Genomic DNA, 23946 nt, shown 5'->3' on the forward strand with positions numbered 1-23946 from the left:
GTCCTTAGAGTGGCAAAAACATCCGAAAACTGAGATTGAGGGTCCGGTGGGTGTCTGCACTTTTCTGCTGGGCGCCCCAGGGAGGCCTGGGGGCTGGCTGGACAACGCGGTCTGCTGGGCTGGGTGGGGGGGTTTGGAGGAGCAACTGATGCCCTTTGCACTTTGGGTAGCAAGTGTCTGAGGTGTCTCTGGGCCCTGCGCCAGGTGGGGGCGGGGGCGGGGGCGGGGTGGGAGGAGGAGGAGGAGGCGGGAAGGGCTGTGGCCTGCAGTCGTGTTCCCCGGGGTGGCACAGCATGTGGCTTCTTCCACGGGCTGCTTGGCCTGGGCTCCCTGCACCTGGGCCTTTGGAGGACTGGCCCTGTGCTTGCCAACACTTCCTGCAGGGACCCAGAGCTGGGAGGTTGCATCTCTCAGCCCTGGGTCGGGCAGAGCCCCAGCGGGCCCTGCCCACAACCTCTCTCAGCACGGGTCCCCCAGAAGGCTCCTTTGGGACCAGGATTCTCTTGCGGGTGACTCTTTAAGGTCTGGCCCCTGGATGGAGGGGCACCAGGAGTAGAGGAGCAGGAAGGGGAAGGGGGTGGCCATGCGAGGGGACACTTTCAGGCCAAGTCCCAGCTTCAGTCTGATCCTCCTAGGAACCCCGGTGTGGACATCACACCTCCTGGTTGCCCTGCTCTGAGACAAGGAGCCGGGCTTCGCATTCCCACAGCAGCCAGTCGTGGGCTGAGGACACCTGGGGCGTTGGGAACTCCCTGGCTTCTCCTTGGATTAACATCTGGAGCTGCTTGGGAATTGTGCCGCCACACACACCCGAGTGCAGGTGTCTTCTGCACAGACCGCGGGCCTGGCTCTTCTGAATGCCGCTAGCTCGCCACCCACAGACGGGTGAACCTGGTCAGGGTGCTTTCTCTCAGGGGCAGACTCTGATCCGGGCGGGCTACCGGTGTCTCTGTTTGCTCCTTTCTTTCTTCCATTTCGGGAAAGGCTTCCTTACTGGGTGTGGAAATCTCCTATGCCTTTCCTCGCCTATTCTGTCAGCTTTCAAATTCTCTTTCAGTTGCCACCCTCACAGATGGATTAGGAAACTCTTTCCGGTGCACTCATTAGTGAAATGACCTCAATGACGCTGGAATCCAATATCTAGTCGCCGATTTTTAGCGAGTCCACACGCCAGGGTGGTTGGGGTCCAATGCAGCCCCGGCCAGGCCCAGGCCCCTTGGACTGGGCCACAGGAGGACACAGAGGAGGGTCCCGGCCCCCACGGTAGCGTTGCCGGCAGTTCTCCAAGGGCTTGGGGGTTTTCCAGAGGGAGGAGATGGAGGGGACTGATTTCTTCAGCGCCCCACAAACCACGCCACCCCACCCCACCCAAGGGACACATCCCGAGAGAGAGACGCCCCATACACTCGCTCCCCTCCCCCGTGCGCTGTGCCCCAGCCCTGGCCCGGGGGAATAGGCGGCCGCCCGGCCACAGGGTGGGGGGCGCAACTGAAAGGGGTTGTGGGGGAGGGCGGCCCCTGGCTGGGGTCAAAGGGCGAGCGCCCCGCCCGCCCGTGCGCAGTCAGTGCGCTGGGGGTGGGGGCGGGGAGGTGAAGGAGGCCAGGCGAGGAGAGGAGGGGGGCTGGAACGTCTCCACCTTGGCGGGTCCAGCCGTGGAGGCGCATCTTGTGTGAGTGTGAGTGAGTGAGTGAGTGTGAGTTTGTGTGTATAGAGAGACAGCCCCCAACCCCGGCCCGCCGCTCCCTGCCCGCCCCGCCTGTCACCCCCGTCCCTCGGAGCCCGCCGGACCCGGCCGGCGAACTCAACAGGCCCGGCCCGGCGCGGGTCAGCGCCGGCGTGGGGCCTGGGGCGGGAGGAGGCGGCGGGGAAGCGCAGAGAGGCTCGGCTTCCTGAGCGGGGCAGGGGCGCCCTCCGCCGTCCACGGCCACACCACCCTGAACGCGCCCGATCTCGTCTGATCTCGGAAGCTAAGCAGGGTCGGGCCTGGTTAGAACTTGGATGGGAGACCGCCCGGGAATACCGGGTGCCGTAGGCTTCTTCTTTTTTTATTTTTATTTTTTTGCCTCTGGTTCTGTCGCGTTTCTGGGAGTGCGGGGGCGGCCCGGGGTGGGGGTGACCCCCACCCTCAGCGCCCGCCGCGGTGCCTGGCGCCCCAGCCCGCACTGTGGGGCCTCCTCTTGTCCCGAGCCGCCACACCGCCGCCACGCGGCAGCATGCGTGGCTTCTGGACTGTCAGGTCTCAGACCAAAGGTCTGCTCTGTGGGAACCGACACGCTGGAGGAAACCTTGAGAGTCTGAGAGGGGAGGGAGTTCCCGAAGAAGGCCAGGATGTCATTTTGAGGGAGTATGTGACCAGAACTCCTCCCGTTGCTTTTGGGGTTCTATGGGCTACACGTAGGAATCTTTGGTGGTGGCACCTGATGTTGGGGGATCCGGAGTCACACCCCGACCTGCTCCACAGGCCTCCTTTTACTTTTCTCTTCGGATTCATTATTTATTTATTTATTTATTTATTTATTTATTTATTTTTTGAGACAGAGTCTCGGTTTGTTGCCCAGGCTAGAGTGAGTGCCGTGGCGTCAGCCTAGCTCACAGCAACTTCAAACTCCTGGGCTCGAGTGATCCTTCTGCCTCAGCCTCCCGGGTAGCTGGGACTACAGGCATGCGCCACCATGCCCAGCTAAATTTTTATATATATATCAGTTGGCCAATTCATTTCTTTCTATTGATAGTAGAGACGGGGTCTCGCTCTTGCTCAGGCTGGTTTTGAACACCTGACCTTGAGCAATCCGCCCGCCTCGGCCTCCCAAGAGCTAGGATTACAGGCGTGAGCCACAGCGCCCGGCCGGATTCATTATTTTTAAAAAGTGTCTCTTATCTCTATTATTGCATTTTCTTTTCTCTCTCTTTTCAAGCAGATGATGGGAGTCCAAGTATTAAGGTGACATGTGTTGCCCGTGCCCCCCTCTCCCCCCCCCCGTGTTCTTATTCATTTACCTCTCATGTTGTTCCAGCGTATTGTGGGGGTACCAATGTTAAGGTCGGGTGCGTTGCCCTCTCCCAGCCTCCCCCCTCGGGTCAGAGCTTCAAGTGCGCCCATCCCCCAGTCGGTGCGCACCCACCCCATTCCTAATGGATGTGTATGCCCATCCCCTCCCCCCACCCGCCCGACACCCACCCGATGAAGGTGATTCCTCTGTGTCCACTTAGGTGTCCATCGGTTCGTACCCATTTGCTGGTGAGCGCGAGCACGTGGTGCTCGTGTGTCCATTCTTGGAATGCTTGGCTTACTGGAACGGGTTCCAGCTCTGGCCAGGAGAACCACGAGAGGTGCCCCCTCACCGCTGCTCCTCACAGCCGAATAGCACTCCGTGGTGTCCACGCGCCACATTTCATTTACGCACTCGTGGGTCGATGGGCACTCGGGTCGCTTCCAGGTCTTTGCGATTGTGACTTGTGTCCTGACTCTAACCCTAACCCTTACCCAGCCCGTCTCCTCCACGGCCCCTGCCTGACTGACTCCATCCCGCCCGGCCTGTCACCTGTCACCGTCCTCTACCCCTGCCTGACACGCTCCTCCCTGCCCGGGCCGTCACCGTCCTCGGCCCCTGCCTGACGGGGCTCCTCCGTCGCCTGGGCCTTCCAAGGGCTTGGTGTGGACGCTGGTTCCAGGACGCCCTCCCAGGAACCCGGTAGCAGGGCGGCCGCGGCGTCTTGCACAACCCAACCGTCCGCCGGCCGGCCGCCTGTCCCTAAGTGGCCTGCGGGGGACGTGCTCCCGCTGTGCCGTGGGGGCCCAGCCTGGTGCCTTCTCTGAGGCCCCGTGGCTGCCGCTCCCCGCAAGGGGAGAGCCGCGGAGGTGGGGACCGCCTCCTCATGGGGACGTACACCCAGCTCTCCAGGTCGGATTCCGGGGCTCTCTGTGCTGCCAGAAGGCCCAGCTGGCCTGCGGGTCCTTAGAGTGGCAAAAACATCCGAAAACTGAGATTGAGGGTCCGGTGGGTGTCTGCACTTTTCTGCTGGGCGCCCCAGGGAGGCCTGGGGGCTGGCTGGACAACGCGATCTGCTGGGCTGGGTGGGGGGGTTTGGAGGAGCAACTGATGCCCTTTGCACTTTGGGTAGCAAGTGTCTGAGGTGTCTCTGGGCCCTGCGCCAGGTGGGGGCGGGGGCGGGGGCAGGGTGGGAGGAGGAGGAGGCGGGAAGGGCTGTGGCCTGCAGTCGTGTTCCCCGGGGTGGCACAGCATGTGGCTTCTTCCACGGGCTGCTTGGCCTGGGCTCCCTGCACCTGGGCCTTTGGAGGACTGGCCCTGTGCTTGCCAACACTTCCTGCAGGGACCCAGAGCTGGGAGGTTGCATCTCTCAGCCCTGGGTCGGGCAGAGCCCCAGCGGGCCCTGCCCACAACCTCTCTCAGCACGGGTCCCCCAGAAGGCTCCTTTGGGACCAGGATTCTCTTGCGGGTGACTCTTTAAGGTCTGGCCCCTGGATGGAGGGGCACCAGGAGTAGAGGAGCAGGAAGGGGAAGGGGGTGGCCATGCGAGGGGACACTTTCAGGCCAAGTCCCAGCTTCAGTCTGATCCTCCTGGGAACCCCGGGGTGGACATCACACCTCCTGGTTGCCCTGCTCTGAGACAAGGAGCCGGGCTTCGCATTCCCACAGCAGCCAGTCGTGGGCTGAGGACACCTGGGGCGTTGGGAACTCCCTGGCTTCTCCTTGGATTAACATCTGGAGCTGCTTGGGAATTGTGCCGCCACACACACCCGAGTGCAGGTGTCTTCTGCACAGACCGCGGGCCTGGCTCTTCTGAATGCCGCTAGCTCGCGACCCACCCACGGGTGAACCTGGTCAGGGTACTTTCTGTCAGGGGCAGACTCTGATCCGGGCGGGCTACCGGTGTCTCTGTTTGCTCCTTTCTTTCTTCCATTTCGGGAAAGGCTTCCTTACTGGGTGTGGAAATCTCCTATGCCTTTCCTCGCCTATTCTGTCAGCTTTCAAATTCTCTTTCAGTTGCCACCCTCACAGATGGATTAGGAAACTCTTTCCGGTGCACTCATTAGTGAAATGACCTCAATGACGCTGGAATCCAATATCTAGTCGCCGATTTTTAGCGAGTCCACACGCCAGGGTGGTTGGGGTCCAATGCAGCCCCGGCCAGGCCCAGGCCCCTTGGACTGGGCCACAGGAGGACACAGAGGAGGGTCCCGGCCCCCACGGTAGCGTTGCCGGCAGTTCTCCAAGGGCTTGGGGGTTTTCCAGAGGGAGGAGATGGAGGGGACTGATTTCTTCAGCGCCCCACAAACCACGCCACCCCACCCCACCCAAGGGACACATCCCGAGAGAGAGACGCCCCATACACTCGCTCCCCTCCCCCGTGCGCTGTGCCCCAGCCCTGGCCCGGGGGAATAGGCGGCCGCCCGGCCACAGGGTGGGGGGCGCAACTGAAAGGGGTTGTGGGGGAGGGCGGCCCCTGGCTGGGGTCAAAGGGCGAGCGCCCCGCCCGCCCGTGCGCAGTCAGCGCGCTGGGGGTGGGGGCGGGGAGGTGAAGGAGGCCAGGCGAGGAGAGGAGGGGGGCTGGAAGGTCTCCACCTTGGCGGGTCCAGCCGTGGAGGCGCATCTTGTGTGAGTGTGAGTGAGTGAGTGAGTGTGAGTGTGTGTGTATAGAGAGACAGCCCCCAACCCCGGCCCGCCGCTCCCTGCCCGCCCCGCCTGTCACCCCCGTCCCTCGGAGCCCGCCGGACCCGGCCGGCGAACTCAACAGGCCCGGCCCGGCGCGGGTCAGCGCCGGCGCGGGGCCTGGGGCGGGAGGAGGCGGCGGGGAAGCGCAGAGAGGCTCGGCTTCCTGAGCGGGGCAGGGGCGCCCTCCGCCGTCCACGGCCACACCACCCTGAACGCGCCCGATCTCGTCTGATCTCGGAAGCTAAGCAGGGTCGGGCCTGGTTAGAACTTGGATGGGAGACCGCCCGGGAATACCGGGTGCCGTAGGCTTCTTCTTTTTTTATTTATTTTTTTTTTTTGCCTCTGGTTCTGTCGCGTTTCTGGGAGTGCGGGGGCGGCCCGGGGTGGGGGTGACCCCCACCCTCAGCGCCCGCCGCGGTGCCTGGCGCCCCAGCCCGCACTGTGGGGCCTCCTCTTGTCCCGAGCCGCCACACCGCCGCCACGCGGCAGCATGCGTGGCTTCTGGACTGTCAGGTCTCAGACCAAAGGTCTGCTCTGTGGGAACCGACACGCTGGAGGAAACCTTGAGAGTCTGAGAGGGGAGGGAGTTCCCGAAGAAGGCCAGGATGTCATTTTGAGGGAGTATGTGACCAGAACTCCTCCCGTTGCTTTTGGGGTTCTATGGGCTACACGTAGGAATCTTTGGTGGTGGCACCTGATGTTGGGGGATCCGGAGTCACACCCCGACCTGCTCCACAGGCCTCCTTTTACTATTCTCTTCGGATTCATTATTTATTTATTTATTTATTTATTTATTTATTTATTTTTTGAGACAGAGTCTCGGTTTGTTGCCCAGGCTAGAGTGAGTGCCGTGGCGTCAGCCTAGCTCACAGCAACTTCAAACTCCTGGGCTCGAGTGATCCTTCTGCCTCAGCCTCCCGGGTAGCTGGGACTACAGGCATGCGCCACCATGCCCAGCTAAATTTTTATATATATATCAGTTGGCCAATTCATTTCTTTCTATTGATAGTAGAGACGGGGTCTCGCTCTTGCTCAGGCTGGTTTTGAACACCTGACCTTGAGCAATCCGCCCGCCTCGGCCTCCCAAGAGCTAGGATTACAGGCGTGAGCCACAGCGCCCGGCCGGATTCATTATTTTTAAAAAGTGTCTCTTATCTCTATTATTGCATTTTCTTTTCTCTCTCTTTTCAAGCAGATGATGGGAGTCCAAGTATTAAGGTGACATGTGTTGCCCGTGCCCCCCTCTCCCCCCCCCCCCGTGTTCTTATTCATTTACCTCTCATGTTGTTCCAGCGTATTGTGGGGGTACCAATGTTAAGGTCGGGTGCGTTGCCCTCTCCCAGCCTCCCCCCTCGGGTCAGAGCTTCAAGTGCGCCCATCCCCCAGTCGGTGCGCACCCACCCCATTCCTAATGGATGTGTATGCCCATCCCCTCCCCCCACCCGCCCGACACCCACCCGATGAAGGTGATTCCTCTGTGTCCACTTAGGTGTCCATCGGTTCGTACCCATTTGCTGGTGAGCGCGAGCACGTGGTGCTCGTGTGTCCATTCTTGGAATGCTTGGCTTACTGGAACGGGTTCCAGCTCTGGCCAGGAGAACCACGAGAGGTGCCCCCTCACCGCTGCTCCTCACAGCCGAATAGCACTCCGTGGTGTCCACGCGCCACATTTCATTTACGCACTCGTGGGTCGATGGGCACTCGGGTCGCTTCCAGGTCTTTGCGATTGTGACTTGTGTCCTGACTCTAACCCTAACCCTTACCCAGCCCGTCTCCTCCACGGCCCCTGCCTGACTGACTCCATCCCGCCCGGCCTGTCACCTGTCACCGTCCTCTACCCCTGCCTGACACGCTCCTCCCCGCCCGGGCCGTCACCGTCCTCGGCCCCTGCCTGACGGGGCTCCTCCGTCGCCTGGGCCTTCCAAGGGCTTGGTGTGGACGCTGGTTCCAGGACGCCCTCCCAGGAACCCGGTAGCAGGGCGGCCGCGGCGTCTCGCACAACCCAACCGTCCGCCGGCCGGCCGCCTGTCCCTAAGTGGCCTGCGGGGGACGTGCTCCCGCTGTGCCGTGGGGGCCCAGCCTGGTGCCTTCTCTGAGGCCCCGTGGCTGCCGCTCCCCGCAAGGGGAGAGCCGCGGAGGTGGGGACCGCCTCCTCATGGGGACGTACACCCAGCTCTCCAGGTCGGATTCCGGGGCTCTCTGTGCTGCCAGAAGGCCCAGCTGGCCTGCGGGTCCTTAGAGTGGCAAAAACATCCGAAAACTGAGATTGAGGGTCCGGTGGGTGTCTGCACTTTTCTGCTGGGCGCCCCAGGGAGGCCTGGGGGCTGGCTGGACAACGCGGTCTGCTGGGCTGGGTGGGGGGGTTTGGAGGAGCAACTGATGCCCTTTGCACTTTGGGTAGCAAGTGTCTGAGGTGTCTCTGGGCCCTGCGCCAGGTGGGGGCGGGGGCGGGGGCGGGGTGGGAGGAGGAGGAGGAGGAGGCGGGAAGGGCTGTGGCCTGCAGTCGTGTTCCCCGGGGTGGCACAGCATGTGGCTTCTTCCACGGGCTGCTTGGCCTGGGCTCCCTGCACCTGGGCCTTTGGAGGACTGGCCCTGTGCTTGCCAACACTTCCTGCAGGGACCCAGAGCTGGGAGGTTGCATCTCTCAGCCCTGGGTCGGGCAGAGCCCCAGCGGGCCCTGCCCACAACCTCTCTCAGCACGGGTCCCCCAGAAGGCTCCTTTGGGACCAGGATTCTCTTGCGGGTGACTCTTTAAGGTCTGGCCCCTGGATGGAGGGGCACCAGGAGTAGAGGAGCAGGAAGGGGAAGGGGGTGGCCATGCGAGGGGACACTTTCAGGCCAAGTCCCAGCTTCAGTCTGATCCTCCTAGGAACCCCGGTGTGGACATCACACCTCCTGGTTGCCCTGCTCTGAGACAAGGAGCCGGGCTTCGCATTCCCACAGCAGCCAGTCGTGGGCTGAGGACACCTGGGGCGTTGGGAACTCCCTGGCTTCTCCTTGGATTAACATCTGGAGCTGCTTGGGAATTGTGCCGCCACACACACCCGAGTGCAGGTGTCTTCTGCACAGACCGCGGGCCTGGCTCTTCTGAATGCCGCTAGCTCGCCACCCACCCACGGGTGAACCTGGTCAGGGTACTTTCTGTCAGGGGCAGACTCTGATCCGGGCGGGCTACCGGTGTCTCTGTTTGCTCCTTTCTTTCTTCCATTTCGGGAAAGGCTTCCTTACTGGGTGTGGAAATCTCCTATGCCTTTCCTCGCCTATTCTGTCAGCTTTCAAATTCTCTTTCAGTTGCCACCCTCACAGATGGATTAGGAAACTCTTTCCGGTGCACTCATTAGTGAAATGACCTCAATGACGCTGGAATCCAATATCTAGTCGCCGATTTTTAGCGAGTCCACACGCCAGGGTGGTTGGGGTCCAATGCAGCCCCGGCCAGGCCCAGGCCCCTTGGACTGGGCCACAGGAGGACACAGAGGAGGGTCCCGGCCCCCACGGTAGCGTTGCCGGCAGTTCTCCAAGGGCTTGGGGGTTTTCCAGAGGGAGGAGATGGAGGGGACTGATTTCTTCAGCGCCCCACAAACCACGCCACCCCACCCCACCCAAGGGACACATCCCGAGAGAGAGACGCCCCATACACTCGCTCCCCTCCCCCGTGCGCTGTGCCCCAGCCCTGGCCCGGGGGAATAGGCGGCCGCCCGGCCACAGGGTGGGGGGCGCAACTGAAAGGGGTTGTGGGGGAGGGCGGCCCCTGGCTGGGGTCAAAGGGCGAGCGCCCCGCCCGCCCGTGCGCAGTCAGCGCGCTGGGGGTGGGGGCGGGGAGGTGAAGGAGGCCAGGCGAGGAGAGGAGGGGGGCTGGAAGGTCTCCACCTTGGCGGGTCCAGCCGTGGAGGCGCATCTTGTGTGAGTGTGAGTGAGTGAGTGAGTGTGAGTGTGTGTGTATAGAGAGACAGCCCCCAACCCCGGCCCGCCGCTCCCTGCCCGCCCCGCCTGTCACCCCCGTCCCTCGGAGCCCGCCGGACCCGGCCGGCGAACTCAACAGGCCCGGCCCGGCGCGGGTCAGCGCCGGCGCGGGGCCTGGGGCGGGAGGAGGCGGCGGGGAAGCGCAGAGAGGCTCGGCTTCCTGAGCGGGGCAGGGGCGCCCTCCGCCGTCCACGGCCACACCACCCCGAACGCGCCCGATCTCGTCTGATCTCGGAAGCTAAGCAGGGTCGGGCCTGGTTAGAACTTGGATGGGAGACCGCCCGGGAATACCGGGTGCCGTAGGCTTCTTCTTTTTTTATTTTTTTTTTTTTGCCTCTGGTTCTGTCGCGTTTCTGGGAGTGCGGGGGCGGCCCGGGGTGGGGGTGACCCCCACCCTCAGCGCCCGCCGCGGTGCCTGGCGCCCCAGCCCGCACTGTGGGGCCTCCTCTTGTCCCGAGCCGCCACACCGCCGCCACGCGGCAGCATGCGTGGCTTCTGGACTGTCAGGTCTCAGACCAAAGGTCTGCTCTGTGGGAACCGACACGCTGGAGGAAACCTTGAGAGTCTGAGAGGGGAGGGAGTTCCCGAAGAAGGCCAGGATGTCATTTTGAGGGAGTATGTGACCAGAACTCCTCCCGTTGCTTTTGGGGTTCTATGGGCTACACGTAGGAATCTTTGGTGGTGGCACCTGATGTTGGGGGATCCGGAGTCACACCCCGACCTGCTCCACAGGCCTCCTTTTACTTTTCTCTTCGGATTCATTATTTATTTATTTATTTATTTATTTATTTATTTATTTATTTATTTTTTGAGACAGAGTCTCGGTTTGTTGCCCAGGCTAGAGTGAGTGCCGTGGCGTCAGCCTAGCTCACAGCAACTTCAAACTCCTGGGCTCGAGTGATCCTTCTGCCTCAGCCTCCCGGGTAGCTGGGACTACAGGCATGCGCCACCATGCCCAGCTAAATTTTTATATATATATCAGTTGGCCAATTCATTTCTTTCTATTGATAGTAGAGACGGGGTCTCGCTCTTGCTCAGGCTGGTTTTGAACACCTGACCTTGAGCAATCCGCCCGCCTCGGCCTCCCAAGAGCTAGGATTACAGGCGTGAGCCACAGCGCCCGGCCGGATTCATTATTTTTAAAAAGTGTCTCTTATCTCTATTATTGCATTTTCTTTTCTCTCTCTTTTCAAGCAGATGATGGGAGTCCAAGTATTAAGGTGACATGTGTTGCCCGTGCCCCCCTCTCCCCCCCCCCGTGTTCTTATTCATTTACCTCTCATGTTGTTCCAGCGTATTGTGGGGGTACCAATGTTAAGGTCGGGTGCGTTGCCCTCTCCCAGCCTCCCCCCTCGGGTCAGAGCTTCAAGTGCGCCCATCCCCCAGTCGGTGCGCACCCACCCCATTCCTAATGGATGTGTATGCCCATCCCCTCCCCCCACCCGCCCGACACCCACCCGATGAAGGTGATTCCTCTGTGTCCACTTAGGTGTCCATCGGTTCGTACCCATTTGCTGGTGAGCGCGAGCACGTGGTGCTCGTGTGTCCATTCTTGGAATGCTTGGCTTACTGGAACGGGTTCCAGCTCTGGCCAGGAGAACCACGAGAGGTGCCCCCTCACCGCTGCTCCTCATAGCCGAATAGCACTCCGTGGTGTCCACGCGCCACATTTCATTTACGCACTCGTGGGTCGATGGGCACTCGGGTCGCTTCCAGGTCTTTGCGATTGTGACTTGTGTCCTGACTCTAACCCTAACCCTTACCCAGCCCGTCTCCTCCACGGCCCCTGCCTGACTGACTCCATCCCGCCCGGCCTGTCACCTGTCACCGTCCTCTACCCCTGCCTGACACGCTCCTCCCCGCCCGGGCCGTCACCGTCCTCGGCCCCTGCCTGACGGGGCTCCTCCGTCGCCTGGGCCTTCCAAGGGCTTGGTGTGGACGCTGGTTCCAGGACGCCCTCCCAGGAACCCGGTAGCAGGGCGGCCGCGGCGTCTCGCACAACCCAACCGTCCGCCGGCCGGCCGCCTGTCCCTAAGTGGCCTGCGGGGGACGTGCTCCCGCTGTGCCGTGGGGGCCCAGCCTGGTGCCTTCTCTGAGGCCCCGTGGCTGCCGCTCCCCGCAAGGGGAGAGCCGCGGAGGTGGGGACCGCCTCCTCATGGGGACGTACACCCAGCTCTCCAGGTCGGATTCCGGGGCTCTCTGTGCTGCCAGAAGGCCCAGCTGGCCTGCGGGTCCTTAGAGTGGCAAAAACATCCGAAAACTGAGATTGAGGGTCCGGTGGGTGTCTGCACTTTTCTGCTGGGCGCCCCAGGGAGGCCTGGGGGCTGGCTGGACAACGCGGTCTGCTGGGCTGGGTGGGGGGGTTTGGAGGAGCAACTGATGCCCTTTGCACTTTGGGTAGCAAGTGTCTGAGGTGTCTCTGGGCCCTGCGCCAGGTGGGGGCGGGGGCGGGGGCGGGGTGGGAGGAGGAGGAGGAGGCGGGAAGGGCTGTGGCCTGCAGTCGTGTTCCCCGGGGTGGCACAGCATGTGGCTTCTTCCACGGGCTGCTTGGCCTGGGCTCCCTGCACCTGGGCCTTTGGAGGACTGGCCCTGTGCTTGCCAACACTTCCTGCAGGGACCCAGAGCTGGGAGGTTGCATCTCTCAGCCCTGGGTCGGGCAGAGCCCCAGCGGGCCCTGCCCACAACCTCTCTCAGCACGGGTCCCCCAGAAGGCTCCTTTGGGACCAGGATTCTCTTGCGGGTGACTCTTTAAGGTCTGGCCCCTGGATGGAGGGGCACCAGGAGTAGAGGAGCAGGAAGGGGAAGGGGGTGGCCATGCGAGGGGACACTTTCAGGCCAAGTCCCAGCTTCAGTCTGATCCTCCTAGGAACCCCGGTGTGGACATCACACCTCCTGGTTGCCCTGCTCTGAGACAAGGAGCCGGGCTTCGCATTCCCACAGCAGCCAGTCGTGGGCTGAGGACACCTGGGGCGTTGGGAACTCCCTGGCTTCTCCTTGGATTAACATCTGGAGCTGCTTGGGAATTGTGCCGCCACACACACCCGAGTGCAGGTGTCTTCTGCACAGACCGCGGGCCTGGCTCTTCTGAATGCCGCTAGCTCGCCACCCACAGACGGGTGAACCTGGTCAGGGTGCTTTCTCTCAGGGGCAGACTCTGATCCGGGCGGGCTACCGGTGTCTCTGTTTGCTCCTTTCTTTCTTCCATTTCGGGAAAGGCTTCCTTACTGGGTGTGGAAATCTCCTATGCCTTTCCTCGCCTATTCTGTCAGCTTTCAAATTCTCTTTCAGTTGCCACCCTCACAGATGGATTAGGAAACTCTTTCCGGTGCACTCATTAGTGAAATGACCTCAATGACGCTGGAATCCAATATCTAGTCGCCGATTTTTAGCGAGTCCACACGCCAGGGTGGTTGGGGTCCAATGCAGCCCCGGCCAGGCCCAGGCCCCTTGGACTGGGCCACAGGAGGACACAGAGGAGGGTCCCGGCCCCCACGGTAGCGTTGCCGGCAGTTCTCCAAGGGCTTGGGGGTTTTCCAGAGGGAGGAGATGGAGGGGACTGATTTCTTCAGCGCCCCACAAACCACGCCACCCCACCCCACCCAAGGGACACATCCCGAGAGAGAGACGCCCCATACACTCGCTCCCCTCCCCCGTGCGCTGTGCCCCAGCCCTGGCCCGGGGGAATAGGCGGCCGCCCGGCCACAGGGTGGGGGGCGCAACTGAAAGGGGTTGTGGGGGAGGGCGGCCCCTGGCTGGGGTCAAAGGGCGAGCGCCCCGCCCGCCCGTGCGCAGTCAGTGCGCTGGGGGTGGGGGCGGGGAGGTGAAGGAGGCCAGGCGAGGAGAGGAGGGGGGCTGGAACGTCTCCACCTTGGCGGGTCCAGCCGTGGAGGCGCATCTTGTGTGAGTGTGAGTGAGTGAGTGAGTGTGAGTTTGTGTGTATAGAGAGACAGCCCCCAACCCCGGCCCGCCGCTCCCTGCCCGCCCCGCCTGTCACCCCCGTCCCTCGGAGCCCGCCGGACCCGGCCGGCGAACTCAACAGGCCCGGCCCGGCGCGGGTCAGCGCCGGCGTGGGGCCTGGGGCGGGAGGAGGCGGCGGGGAAGCGCAGAGAGGCTCGGCTTCCTGAGCGGGGCAGGGGCGCCCTCCGCCGTCCACGGCCACACCACCCTGAACGCGCCCGATCTCGTCTGATCTCGGAAGCTAAGCAGGGTCGGGCCTGGTTAGAACTTGGATGGGAGACCGCCCGGGAATACCGGGTGCCGTAGGCTTCTTCTTTTTTTATTTTTTTTTTTTTGCCTCTGGTTCTGTCGCGTTTCTGGGAGTGCGGGGGCGGCCCGGGGTGGGGGTGACCCCCACCCTCAGCGCCCGCCGCGGTGCCTGGCGCCCCAGCCCGCACTGTGGGGCCTCCTCTTGTCCCGAGCCGCCACACCGCCGCCACGCGGCAGCATGCGTGGCTTCTGGACTGTCAGGTCTCAGACCAAAGGTCTGCTCTGTGGGAACCGACACGCTGGAGGAAACCTTGAGAGTCTGAGAGGGGAGGGAGTTCCCGAAGAAGGCCAGGATGTCATTTTGAGGGAGTATGTGACCAGAACTCCTCCCGTTGCTTTTGGGGTTCTATGGGCTACACGTAGGAATCTTTGGTGGTGGCACCTGATGTTGGGGGATCCGGAGTCACACCCCGACCTGCTCCACAGGCCTCCTTTTACTTTTCTCTTCGGATTCATTATTTATTTATTTATTTATTTATTTATTTATTTATTTTTTGAGACAGAGTCTCGGTTTGTTGCCCAGGCTAGAGTGAGTGCCGTGGCGTCAGCCTAGCTCACAGCAACTTCAAACTCCTGGGCTCGAGTGATCCTTCTGCCTCAGCCTCCCGGGTAGCTGGGACTACAGGCATGCGCCACCATGCCCAGCTAAATTTTTATATATATATCAGTTGGCCAATTCATTTCTTTCTATTGATAGTAGAGACGGGGTCTCGCTCTTGCTCAGGCTGGTTTTGAACACCTGACCTTGAGCAATCCGCCCGCCTCGGCCTCCCAAGAGCTAGGATTACAGGCGTGAGCCACAGCGCCCGGCCGGATTCATTATTTTTAAAAAGTGTCTCTTATCTCTATTATTGCATTTTCTTTTCTCTCTCTTTTCAAGCAGATGATGGGAGTCCAAGTATTAAGGTGACATGTGTTGCCCGTGCCCCCCTCTCCCCCCCCCCCCGTGTTCTTATTCATTTACCTCTCATGTTGTTCCAGCGTATTGTGGGGGTACCAATGTTAAGGTCGGGTGCGTTGCCCTCTCCCAGCCTCCCCCCTCGGGTCAGAGCTTCAAGTGCGCCCATCCCCCAGTCGGTGCGCACCCACCCCATTCCTAATGGATGTGTATGCCCATCCCCTCCCCCCACCCGCCCGACACCCACCCGATGAAGGTGATTCCTCTGTGTCCACTTAGGTGTCCATCGGTTCGTACCCATTTGCTGGTGAGCGCGAGCACGTGGTGCTCGTGTGTCCATTCTTGGAATGCTTGGCTTACTGGAACGGGTTCCAGCTCTGGCCAGGAGAACCACGAGAGGTGCCCCCTCACCGCTGCTCCTCACAGCCGAATAGCACTCCGTGGTGTCCACGCGCCACATTTCATTTACGCACTCGTGGGTCGATGGGCACTCGGGTCGCTTCCAGGTCTTTGCGATTGTGACTTGTGTCCTGACTCTAACCCTAACCCTTACCCAGCCCGTCTCCTCCACGGCCCCTGCCTGACTGACTCCATCCCGCCCGGCCTGTCACCTGTCACCGTCCTCTACCCCTGCCTGACACGCTCCTCCCCGCCCGGGCCGTCACCGTCCTCGGCCCCTGCCTGACGGGGCTCCTCCGTCGCCTGGGCCTTCCAAGGGCTTGGTGTGGACGCTGGTTCCAGGACGCCCTCCCAGGAACCCGGTAGCAGGGCGGCCGCGGCGTCTCGCACAACCCAACCGTCCGCCGGCCGGCCGCCTGTCCCTAAGTGGCCTGCGGGGGACGTGCTCCCGCTGTGCCGTGGGGGCCCAGCCTGGTGCCTTCTCTGAGGCCCCGTGGCTGCCGCTCCCCGCAAGGGGAGAGCCGCGGAGGTGGGGACCGCCTCCTCATGGGGACGTACACCCAGCTCTCCAGGTCGGATTCCGGGGCTCTCTGTGCTGCCAGAAGGCCCAGCTGGCCTGCGGGTCCTTAGAGTGGCAAAAACATCCGAAAACTGAGATTGAGGGTCCGGTGGGTGTCTGCACTTTTCTGCTGGGCGCCCCAGGGAGGCCTGGGGGCTGGCTGGACAACGCGGTCTGCTGGGCTGGGTGGGGGGGTTTGGAGGAGCAACTGATGCCCTTTGCACTTTGGGTAGCAAGTGTCTGAGGTGTCTCTGGGCCCTGCGCCAGGTGGGGGCGGGGGCGGGGGCGGGGTGGGAGGAGGAGGAGGAGGAGGCGGGAAGGGCTGTGGCCTGCAGTCGTGTTCCCCGGGGTGGCACAGCATGTGGCTTCTTCCACGGGCTGCTTGGCCTGGGCTCCCTGCACCTGGGCCTTTGGAGGACTGGCCCTGTGCTTGCCAACACTTCCTGCAGGGACCCAGAGCTGGGAGGTTGCATCTCTCAGCCCTGGGTCGGGCAGAGCCCCAGCGGGCCCTGCCCACAACCTCTCTCAGCACGGGTCCCCCAGAAGGCTCCTTTGGGACCAGGATTCTCTTGCGGGTGACTCTTTAAGGTCTGGCCCCTGGATGGAGGGGCACCAGGAGTAGAGGAGCAGGAAGGGGAAGGGGGTGGCCATGCGAGGGGACACTTTCAGGCCAAGTCCCAGCTTCAGTCTGATCCTCCTGGGAACCCCGGTGTGGACATCACACCTCCTGGTTGCCCTGCTCTGAGACAAGGAGCCGGGCTTCGCATTCCCACAGCAGCCAGTCGTGGGCTGAGGACACCTGGGGCGTTGGGAACTCCCTGGCTTCTCCTTGGATTAACATCTGGAGCTGCTTGGGAATTGTGCCGCCACACACACCCGAGTGCAGGTGTCTTCTGCACAGACCGCGGGCCTGGCTCTTCTGAATGCCGCTAGCTCGCCACCCACCCACGGGTGAACCTGGTCAGGGTACTTTCTGTCAGGGGCAGACTCTGATCCGGGCGGGCTACCGGTGTCTCTGTTTGCTCCTTTCTTTCTTCCATTTCGGGAAAGGCTTCCTTACTGGGTGTGGAAATCTCCTATGCCTTTCCTCGCCTATTCTGTCAGCTTTCAAATTCTCTTTCAGTTGCCACCCTCACAGATGGATTAGGAAACTCTTTCCGGTGCACTCATTAGTGAAATGACCTCAATGACGCTGGAATCCAATATCTAGTCGCCGATTTTTAGCGAGTCCACACGCCAGGGTGGTTGGGGTCCAATGCAGCCCCGGCCAGGCCCAGGCCCCTTGGACTGGGCCACAGGAGGACACAGAGGAGGGTCCCGGCCCCCACGGTAGCGTTGCCGGCAGTTCTCCAAGGGCTTGGGGGTTTTCCAGAGGGAGGAGATGGAGGGGACTGATTTCTTCAGCGCCCCACAAACCACGCCACCCCACCCCACCCAAGGGACACATCCCGAGAGAGAGACGCCCCATACACTCGCTCCCCTCCCCCGTGCGCTGTGCCCCAGCCCTGGCCCGGGGGAATAGGCGGCCGCCCGGCCACAGGGTGGGGGGCGCAACTGAAAGGGGTTGTGGGGGAGGGCGGCCCCTGGCTGGGGTCAAAGGGCGAGCGCCCCGCCCGCCCGTGCGCAGTCAGCGCGCTGGGGGTGGGGGCGGGGAGGTGAAGGAGGCCAGGCGAGGAGAGGAGGGGGGCTGGAAGGTCTCCACCTTGGCGGGTCCAGCCGTGGAGGCGCATCTTGTGTGAGTGTGAGTGAGTGAGTGAGTGTGAGTGTGTGTGTATAGAGAGACAGCCCCCAACCCCGGCCCGCCGCTCCCTGCCCGCCCCGCCTGTCACCCCCGTCCCTCGGAGCCCGCCGGACCCGGCCGGCGAACTCAACAGGCCCGGCCCGGCGCGGGTCAGCGCCGGCGCGGGGCCTGGGGCGGGAGGAGGCGGCGGGGAAGCGCAGAGAGGCTCGGCTTCCTGAGCGGGGCAGGGGCGCCCTCCGCCGTCCACGGCCACACCACCCTGAACGCGCCCGATCTCGTCTGATCTCGGAAGCTAAGCAGGGTCGGGCCTGGTTAGAACTTGGATGGGAGACCGCCCGGGAATACCGGGTGCCGTAGGCTTCTTCTTTTTTTATTTATTTTTTTTTTTTGCCTCTGGTTCTGTCGCGTTTCTGGGAGTGCGGGGGCGGCCCGGGGTGGGGGTGACCCCCACCCTCAGCGCCCGCCGCGGTGCCTGGCGCCCCAGCCCGCACTGTGGGGCCTCCTCTTGTCCCGAGCCGCCACACCGCCGCCACGCGGCAGCATGCGTGGCTTCTGGACTGTCAGGTCTCAGACCAAAGGTCTGCTCTGTGGGAACCGACACGCTGGAGGAAACCTTGAGAGTCTGAGAGGGGAGGGAGTTCCCGAAGAAGGCCAGGATGTCATTTTGAGGGAGTATGTGACCAGAACTCCTCCCGTTGCTTTTGGGGTTCTATGGGCTACACGTAGGAATCTTTGGTGGTGGCACCTGATGTTGGGGGATCCGGAGTCACACCCCGACCTGCTCCACAGGCCTCCTTTTACTTTTCTCTTTGGATTCATTATTTATTTATTTATTTATTTATTTATTTATTTATTTTTTGAGACAGAGTCTCGGTTTGTTGCCCAGGCTAGAGTGAGTGCCGTGGCGTCAGCCTAGCTCACAGCAACTTCAAACTCCTGGGCTCGAGTGATCCTTCTGCCTCAGCCTCCCGGGTAGCTGGGACTACAGGCATGCGCCACCATGCCCAGCTAAATTTTTATATATATATCAGTTGGCCAATTCATTTCTTTCTATTGATAGTAGAGACGGGGTCTCGCTCTTGCTCAGGCTGGTTTTGAACACCTGACCTTGAGCAATCCGCCCGCCTCGGCCTCCCAAGAGCTAGGATTACAGGCGTGAGCCACAGCGCCCGGCCGGATTCATTATTTTTAAAAAGTGTCTCTTATCTCTATTATTGCATTTTCTTTTCTCTCTCTTTTCAAGCAGATGATGGGAGTCCAAGTATTAAGGTGACATGTGTTGCCCGTGCCCCCCTCTCCCCCCCCCCCGTGTTCTTATTCATTTACCTCTCATGTTGTTCCAGCGTATTGTGGGGGTACCAATGTTAAGGTCGGGTGCGTTGCCCTCTCCCAGCCTCCCCCCTCGGGTCAGAGCTTCAAGTGCGCCCATCCCCCAGTCGGTGCGCACCCACCCCATTCCTAATGGATGTGTATGCCCATCCCCTCCCCCCACCCGCCCGACACCCACCCGATGAAGGTGATTCCTCTGTGTCCACTTAGGTGTCCATCGGTTCGTACCCATTTGCTGGTGAGCGCGAGCACGTGGTGCTCGTGTGTCCATTCTTGGAATGCTTGGCTTACTGGAACGGGTTCCAGCTCTGGCCAGGAGAACCACGAGAGGTGCCCCCTCACCGCTGCTCCTCACAGCCGAATAGCACTCCGTGGTGTCCACGCGCCACATTTCATTTACGCACTCGTGGGTCGATGGGCACTCGGGTCGCTTCCAGGTCTTTGCGATTGTGACTTGTGTCCTGACTCTAACCCTAACCCTTACCCAGCCCGTCTCCTCCACGGCCCCTGCCTGACTGACTCCATCCCGCCCGGCCTGTCACCTGTCACCGTCCTCTACCCCTGCCTGACACGCTCCTCCCCGCCCGGGCCGTCACCGTCCTCGGCCCCTGCCTGACGGGGCTCCTCCGTCGCCTGGGCCTTCCAAGGGCTTGGTGTGGACGCTGGTTCCAGGACGCCCTCCCAGGAACCCGGTAGCAGGGCGGCCGCGGCGTCTCGCACAACCCAACCGTCCGCCGGCCGGCCGCCTGTCCCTAAGTGGCCTGCGGGGGACGTGCTCCCGCTGTGCCGTGGGGGCCCAGCCTGGTGCCTTCTCTGAGGCCCCGTGGCTGCCGCTCCCCGCAAGGGGAGAGCCGCGGAGGTGGGGACCGCCTCCTCATGGGGACGTACACCCAGCTCTCCAGGTCGGATTCCGGGGCTCTCTGTGCTGCCAGAAGGCCCAGCTGGCCTGCGGGTCCTTAGAGTGGCAAAAACATCCGAAAACTGAGATTGAGGGTCCGGTGGGTGTCTGCACTTTTCTGCTGGGCGCCCCAGGGAGGCCTGGGGGCTGGCTGGACAACGCGGTCTGCTGGGCTGGGTGGGGGGGTTTGGAGGAGCAACTGATGCCCTTTGCACTTTGGGTAGCAAGTGTCTGAGGTGTCTCTGGGCCCTGCGCCAGGTGGGGGCGGGGGCGGGGGCGGGGTGGGAGGAGGAGGAGGAGGAGGCGGGAAGGGCTGTGGCCTGCAGTCGTGTTCCCCGGGGTGGCACAGCATGTGGCTTCTTCCACGGGCTGCTTGGCCTGGGCTCCCTGCACCTGGGCCTTTGGAGGACTGGCCCTGTGCTTGCCAACACTTCCTGCAGGGACCCAGAGCTGGGAGGTTGCATCTCTCAGCCCTGGGTCGGGCAGAGCCCCAGCGGGCCCTGCCCACAACCTCTCTCAGCACGGGTCCCCCAGAAGGCTCCTTTGGGACCAGGATTCTCTTGCGGGTGACTCTTTAAGGTCTGGCCCCTGGATGGAGGGGCACCAGGAGTAGAGGAGCAGGAAGGGGAAGGGGGTGGCCATGCGAGGGGACACTTTCAGGCCAAGTCCCAGCTTCAGTCTGATCCTCCTAGGAACCCCGGTGTGGACATCACACCTCCTGGTTGCCCTGCTCTGAGACAAGGAGCCGGGCTTCGCATTCCCACAGCAGCCAGTCGTGGGCTGAGGACACCTGGGGCGTTGGGAACTCCCTGGCTTCTCCTTGGATTAACATCTGGAGCTGCTTGGGAATTGTGCCGCCACACACACCCGAGTGCAGGTGTCTTCTGCACAGACCGCGGGCCTGGCTCTTCTGAATGCCGCTAGCTCGCCACCCACCCACGGGTGAACCTGGTCAGGGTACTTTCTGTCAGGGGCAGACTCTGATCCGGGCGGGCTACCGGTGTCTCTGTTTGCTCCTTTCTTTCTTCCATTTCGGGAAAGGCTTCCTTACTGGGTGTGGAAATCTCCTATGCCTTTCCTCGCCTATTCTGTCAGCTTTCAAATTCTCTTTCAGTTGCCACCCTCACAGATGGATTAGGAAACTCTTTCCGGTGCACTCATTAGTGAAATGACCTCAATGACGCTGGAATCCAATATCTAGTCGCCGATTTTTAGCGAGTCCACACGCCAGGGTGGTTGGGGTCCAATGCAGCCCCGGCCAGGCCCAGGCCCCTTGGACTGGGCCACAGGAGGACACAGAGGAGGGTCCCGGCCCCCACGGTAGCGTTGCCGGCAGTTCTCCAAGGGCTTGGGGGTTTTCCAGAGGGAGGAGATGGAGGGGACTGATTTCTTCAGCGCCCCACAAACCACGCCACCCCACCCCACCCAAGGGACACATCCCGAGAGAGAGACGCCCCATACACTCGCTCCCCTCCCCCGTGCGCTGTGCCCCAGCCCTGGCCCGGGGGAATAGGCGGCCGCCCGGCCACAGGGTGGGGGGCGCAACTGAAAGGGGTTGTGGGGGAGGGCGGCCCCTGGCTGGGGTCAAAGGGCGAGCGCCCCGCCCGCCCGTGCGCAGTCAGCGCGCTGGGGGTGGGGGCGGGGAGGTGAAGGAGGCCAGGCGAGGAGAGGAGGGGGGCTGGAAGGTCTCCACCTTGGCGGGTCCAGCCGTGGAGGCGCATCTTGTGTGAGTGTGAGTGAGTGAGTGAGTGTGAGTGTGTGTGTATAGAGAGACAGCCCCCAACCCCGGCCCGCCGCTCCCTGCCCGCCCCGCCTGTCACCCCCGTCCCTCGGAGCCCGCCGGACCCGGCCGGCGAACTCAACAGGCCCGGCCCGGCGCGGGTCAGCGCCGGCGCGGGGCCTGGGGCGGGAGGAGGCGGCGGGGAAGCGCAGAGAGGCTCGGCTTCCTGAGCGGGGCAGGGGCGCCCTCCGCCGTCCACGGCCACACCACCCTGAACGCGCCCGATCTCGTCTGATCTCGGAAGCTAAGCAGGGTCGGGCCTGGTTAGAACTTGGATGGGAGACCGCCCGGGAATACCGGGTGCCGTAGGCTTCTTCTTTTTTTCTTTTTTTTTTTTTTGCCTCTGGTTCTGTCGCGTTTCTGGGAGTGCGGGGGCGGCCCGGGGTGGGGGTGACCCCCACCCTCAGCGCCCGCCGCGGTGCCTGGCGCCCCAGCCCGCACTGTGGGGCCTCCTCTTGTCCCGAGCCGCCACACCGCCGCCACGCGGCAGCATGCGTGGCTTCTGGACTGTCAGGTCTCAGACCAAAGGTCTGCTCTGTGGGAACCGACACGCTGGAGGAAACCTTGAGAGTCTGAGAGGGGAGGGAGTTCCCGAAGAAGGCCAGGATGTCATTTTGAGGGAGTATGTGACCAGAACTCCTCCCGTTGCTTTTGGGGTTCTATGGGCTACACGTAGGAATCTTTGGTGGTGGCACCTGATGTTGGGGGATCCGGAGTCACACCCCGACCTGCTCCACAGGCCTCCTTTTACTATTCTCTTCGGATTCATTATTTATTTATTTATTTATTTATTTATTTATTTATTTATTTATTTTTTGAGACAGAGTCTCGGTTTGTTGCCCAGGCTAGAGTGAGTGCCGTGGCGTCAGCCTAGCTCACAGCAACTTCAAACTCCTGGGCTCGAGTGATCCTTCTGCCTCAGCCTCCCGGGTAGCTGGGACTACAGGCATGCGCCACCATGCCCAGCTAAATTTTTATATATATATCAGTTGGCCAATTCATTTCTTTCTATTGATAGTAGAGACGGGGTCTCGCTCTTGCTCAGGCTGGTTTTGAACACCTGACCTTGAGCAATCCGCCCGCCTCGGCCTCCCAAGAGCTAGGATTACAGGCGTGAGCCACAGCGCCCGGCCGGATTCATTATTTTTAAAAAGTGTCTCTTATCTCTATTATTGCATTTTCTTTTCTCTCTCTTTTCAAGCAGATGATGGGAGTCCAAGTATTAAGGTGACATGTGTTGCCCGTGCCCCCCTCTCCCCCCCCCGTGTTCTTATTCATTTACCTCTCATGTTGTTCCAGCGTATTGTGGGGGTACCAATGTTAAGGTCGGGTGCGTTGCCCTCTCCCAGCCTCCCCCCTCGGGTCAGAGCTTCAAGTGCGCCCATCCCCCAGTCGGTGCGCACCCACCCCATTCCTAATGGATGTGTATGCCCATCCCCTCCCCCCACCCGCCCGACACCCACCCGATGAAGGTGATTCCTCTGTGTCCACTTAGGTGTCCATCGGTTCGTACCCATTTGCTGGTGAGCGCGAGCACGTGGTGCTCGTGTGTCCATTCTTGGAATGCTTGGCTTACTGGAACGGGTTCCAGCTCTGGCCAGGAGAACCACGAGAGGTGCCCCCTCACCGCTGCTCCTCACAGCCGAATAGCACTCCGTGGTGTCCACGCGCCACATTTCATTTACGCACTCGTGGGTCGATGGGCACTCGGGTCGCTTCCAGGTCTTTGCGATTGTGACTTGTGTCCTGACTCTAACCCTAACCCTTACCCAGCCCGTCTCCTCCACGGCCCCTGCCTGACTGACTCCATCCCGCCCGGCCTGTCACCTGTCACCATCCTCTACCCCTGCCTGACACGCTCCTCCCCGCCCGGGCCGTCACCGTCCTCGGCCCCTGCCTGACGGGGCTCCTCCGTCGCCTGGGCCTTCCAAGGGCTTGGTGTGGACGCTGGTTCCAGGACGCCCTCCCAGGAACCCGGTAGCAGGGCGGCCGCGGCGTCTCGCACAACCCAACCGTCCGCCGGCCGGCCGCCTGTCCCTAAGTGGCCTGCGGGGGACGTGCTCCCGCTGTGCCGTGGGGGCCCAGCCTGGTGCCTTCTCTGAGGCCCCGTGGCTGCCGCTCCCCGCAAGGGGAGAGCCGCGGAGGTGGGGACCGCCTCCTCATGGGGACGTACACCCAGCTCTCCAGGTCGGATTCCGGGGCTCTCTGTGCTGCCAGAAGGCCCAGCTGGCCTGCGGGTCCTTAGAGTGGCAAAAACATCCGAAAACTGAGATTGAGGGTCCGGTGGGTGTCTGCACTTTTCTGCTGGGCGCCCCAGGGAGGCCTGGGGGCTGGCTGGACAACGCGGTCTGCTGGGCTGGGTGGGGGGGTTTGGAGGAGCAACTGATGCCCTTTGCACTTTGGGTAGCAAGTGTCTGAGGTGTCTCTGGGCCCTGCGC

At 62.2% G+C, this 23946-nt stretch overlaps 6 non-coding genes across 6 annotated transcripts; all 6 read left to right on the plus strand.

Moving 5' to 3' along the window:
- Positions 1 to 1916: 1916 nt before the first annotated feature.
- LOC142874080 (5S ribosomal RNA) lies at positions 1917 to 2035 on the plus strand. Its single transcript, XR_012921940.1, has one exon. It is a non-coding gene; the product is annotated as a 5S ribosomal RNA (ribosomal RNA).
- A 3830-nt stretch (positions 2036 to 5865) lies between these two features.
- LOC142874091 (5S ribosomal RNA) lies at positions 5866 to 5984 on the plus strand. Its single transcript, XR_012921941.1, has one exon. It is a non-coding gene; the product is annotated as a 5S ribosomal RNA (ribosomal RNA).
- A 3841-nt stretch (positions 5985 to 9825) lies between these two features.
- LOC142873930 (5S ribosomal RNA) lies at positions 9826 to 9944 on the plus strand. The gene has a single exon (XR_012921902.1). It is a non-coding gene; the product is annotated as a 5S ribosomal RNA (ribosomal RNA).
- A 3841-nt stretch (positions 9945 to 13785) lies between these two features.
- Positions 13786 to 13904, plus strand: LOC142874102 (5S ribosomal RNA). Its single transcript, XR_012921942.1, has one exon. It is a non-coding gene; the product is annotated as a 5S ribosomal RNA (ribosomal RNA).
- Positions 13905 to 17742: 3838 nt separating this feature from the next.
- LOC142874108 (5S ribosomal RNA) lies at positions 17743 to 17861 on the plus strand. Its single transcript, XR_012921943.1, has one exon. It is a non-coding gene; the product is annotated as a 5S ribosomal RNA (ribosomal RNA).
- A 3840-nt stretch (positions 17862 to 21701) lies between these two features.
- On the plus strand, positions 21702 to 21820 carry LOC142874109 (5S ribosomal RNA). Its single transcript, XR_012921944.1, has one exon. It is a non-coding gene; the product is annotated as a 5S ribosomal RNA (ribosomal RNA).
- Positions 21821 to 23946: the final 2126 nt, after the last annotated feature.

This window comes from Microcebus murinus, chromosome 11 (genome assembly GCF_040939455.1).
Source record: "Microcebus murinus isolate Inina chromosome 11, M.murinus_Inina_mat1.0, whole genome shotgun sequence".
Classification (NCBI taxonomy): Eukaryota; Metazoa; Chordata; class Mammalia; order Primates; family Cheirogaleidae; genus Microcebus; species Microcebus murinus.